Raw genomic sequence first — 3,399 nt, 5'->3', positions numbered from 1 at the left:
AGCCTGGGAAATTAGGCAAGAAGTGTAAAAACTACATGTGGCTCCCTTGCTACTGTTACTTTTTGCATTCATGTTTAGATGTAACACAGTGGGCTTCTTTAGTTGTTCAGTGAGAGGGACTACTGCAAAGTGAGGATAACCTACATCTACTGGATGCGTGCCCACTGTGTCAAGGCTGATCTTCATTTGTGTAGAGACTGTAAAGTGTATGGCACCAATAAATTGTATGGTACCAAGCAATGCACCTTAGCGACATCACAATCAGCCTGTATAAGTTTAGAAAAACCGTATTTTAATTAAAATAGTGGTCATTGCGTCAGTTCTAGAGAGTGCGTTTTGATAAAGCTGATATTATTTATGGTTTTGACTCTGTTTTAAAACGAATGACAGTTTCAGACTAAAAATGGTCCCACGAGAAGTTATAGTGCTATTGTTTTCTAGTTCTAGGATCATCGTGCTTCATTGTGGAATCTTCCACTTATCTTGGAATGCAAGCTGAAAGTTTTTTTGTGATTAAAGATGATAATGATGTCTGCCTCAAAAGTGCACCTGTAAAACAAAAAAAAGAAAAATTAGGAGCATTTCTAAGGTTTCAGGTAAGTGACCATAATTAGGAACACCCAAGAAGCCAATTTGCAATGAAAGAAATGAAGAAAATACGACAATCGTTCAAATAAGACCTTTGAAGTTACACAAATAAAAAAAAGCAAGATGACTAGAAAAACATGCGTGCCATCATTTTTTACGAAACGGTATAACCATAGTTTTTGTGAGAAATAATTGACAGGTCCCACATTAATAAAATGCTGTGCACTTCTGTTGTGTTTTTGTGGCATGTTCGCTCAATATCAACTGGTTTAAAGCCACTAGAAACAATACACATTTGCTATTGTTGATTTCAAGGATGTGCAACACAACAAATCTCCATCACTTGGTATGCGTCTATCATGACATTTAAAAAGAAGCGTATCCTGGCTGGTAGATTCGAGCAACGCGCCTCTATCCTCATAGTGATTTTTGCACTAGACAACTTCATACTATGGCATACATTTAACATGATGCAACAGACTGGTACCACGCAAATGGCAACAAGGGGAATGTATTAGTTGTGTGTTCCACTTGGCCCTCCTGACAAAAGCTCCTGACTTTGAATATGCATGCACAAAAGTTCAACAGGCACTGTATGCCTCAGGAAGCATTACACTGCGTGTACATCTGGTGAAAATAGATTTTCGTCAAAGGTAACTGTCCTGGCGTAAGGTTTCGGTATGTACTACAAGTATTTACCAACCACAGAACAATGTTCGCAGCCATGCATTACATTCAATGAAAGAAACTACGAAAGCGTCTATTGACAGCTAGTCTGATTGGTTCACAATGAGAAGTGCTACGAAAGTACCTATTGTGTGTAATCGCACTTTTCTATAGCACGACACTACTGTAGCGTTCTAAAAAAGAGCACTGTGAAAGCCCAATCCTACTTTCGATAAGTAGGACCACTTAAAAATAGTGCCTCATGGAAGTTCAGACATGCTGAAATGACAACAGCATAAAATAACTCAATATTGAACAAAACATTACGAGCCAAGGCGCCATGGGCTTAGCAAGAAGCTGGGTTTTGAACTTCCTCAAAAATAAGTGCTCAAGGTGTATGCAAATGTGCACTCAAATGCTGCACAAACATGTGTAGCAAAGCTGGATCACAACCAATCGAAAAAAGTCCTGACTATTCCCCTGCATGGTATGTAACAAGTATGTGTTATTCTGTGCTACCTTTATCATGATGCCATAGCAATAACGTAAATCTCTGCTGTACCAGAGTGCTTACATGAAAGGTTAAAGTGACTGTCGAATTGCCTGAATGCAGTAACATTACTAAACATGTGAATTGGTGCCATGCCTGTTGCACACGGGCACATGACAGAAACAGCACTCTTCTAATGATTCAGTGCCTCATATAGGTTGCTTTTATGAAGTGAATTAAACTTGAATGAAGTGACAAATTTTAGCAACTTCAAAACTAATTGTTTTTGAAATCTGATACTGATATGTAGAACATATGTCCTACGCGTTAAAGAAGATTCCTATGCTACATCAGCACTCCTTTATGTTTCATTACGAGATGAAACCCCAGTACTTGTGAGCAACTACACATAAATGAGAAAAGCCAGTGGAAGCAATGTGGGAAATGTTTACAACAAAGCGTTCGGCTTACCTGCATTGTTTCATAACTGAGGCTCACACCAGCACTGGCTGCATGTGGACATAACCAGGTTCACGGGGCTAGGAGAGGCTGTAACAATTTTTTCATTGAAGCATTGCCAATATTTTGATCTGGTTTATTGCCAATCAATTGTGGTAAATTACGCTTTGAGAGACAGCTGTGTAACAAGGTTGTTACTTGACAACTTGAAGCTTAGGCCAAGCAGGCGTAGTCTCATCAAACGTAACACTAAACAAATGGCACGGACAAAATTATTTACCTTGCTGACCATGTCAGTAATGCATTAAAAATTGATTCGATTATATGTTAGAAAATTACAGCAGTAAGAATAAATAATTTGAATAAAAGTACAGAACATCACCATCATTCACTCACTGTATCGAGCCTTCGAAAAGTACCTATCCAAAAATGGGAATGTTATCTCAACAGAAGCTTCATAGTTTATGCAATTATTGTTCAATACTCTCGAATGAATTCTATAGTTTGAATTTCTATGGTCTACATGTTTGTTTACAAGCCAACAAGCTTAGCATGCTAAGGTTGCAGACTGCATGTCAGTGAATTAACGCTGCTTCTTGGGCGAATTCGCACATATACATGTTCTGTTGACCATGCAGCATGTTACAGATGAGCAAACAAGAATTCGATGACACTTCGCTCCTCATCTGTGCCAAGCAGCATGACAACCAAACACGCCATGCAAGTGCTATATTATGTATCGTAGATGAAGGATGGCTTAATTTTGTTTTTAGCCATATGCTCAATAAGCGAGCGTACTTATAGCATACTTATAGCATACCTATTGCTTGAGTTATTTAAAATGCATGAGCTATAGTTAGATAGTAGAATAATAGTGCTGCTTTATGGTACTCGCCGTGTTCAGGTAAAACGGCAGTCCTCCTTTATTCTCACATGTTGAGCACAAATAACCTGCGAATAGTTATGCATAAATGTCTATATCATAAACACAAGGATGAGCACCTACTACAAGTTGTAAAATTGCGCAAGTTAGGAAGCAACTATAGTCATTTCAATAAAGTCAGAAGTTAAGTTCAAAGTAAAATAAGATGCAAAATTTGTGAACACGTGGGGCTGGTGACACTTTGTGTTCATGAATTTCGCAAGCAATACCTAAGCCGCATGCGTATACCATCAGTGCCTGACCACACGTAGAG

At 38.5% G+C, this 3,399-nt stretch overlaps 1 long non-coding RNA gene across 1 annotated transcript; it reads right to left on the bottom strand.

Moving 5' to 3' along the window:
* Positions 1-271: 271 nt before the first annotated feature.
* On the bottom strand, positions 272-2,293 carry LOC142785266 (uncharacterized). Its single transcript, XR_012888900.1, has 2 exons — positions 2,216-2,293; positions 272-549 (listed from the first exon to the last, which is right to left on the bottom strand). It is a non-coding gene; the product is annotated as an uncharacterized LOC142785266 (long non-coding RNA).
* Between the last annotated feature and the right edge of the window lie 1,106 nt (positions 2,294-3,399).

Source organism: Rhipicephalus microplus, unplaced genomic scaffold (genome assembly GCF_043290135.1).
Source record: "Rhipicephalus microplus isolate Deutch F79 unplaced genomic scaffold, USDA_Rmic scaffold_20, whole genome shotgun sequence".
In the NCBI taxonomy this organism is placed as follows: domain Eukaryota; kingdom Metazoa; phylum Arthropoda; class Arachnida; order Ixodida; family Ixodidae; genus Rhipicephalus; species Rhipicephalus microplus.
This window is presented reverse-complemented; position numbering and strand designations above follow the sequence as displayed.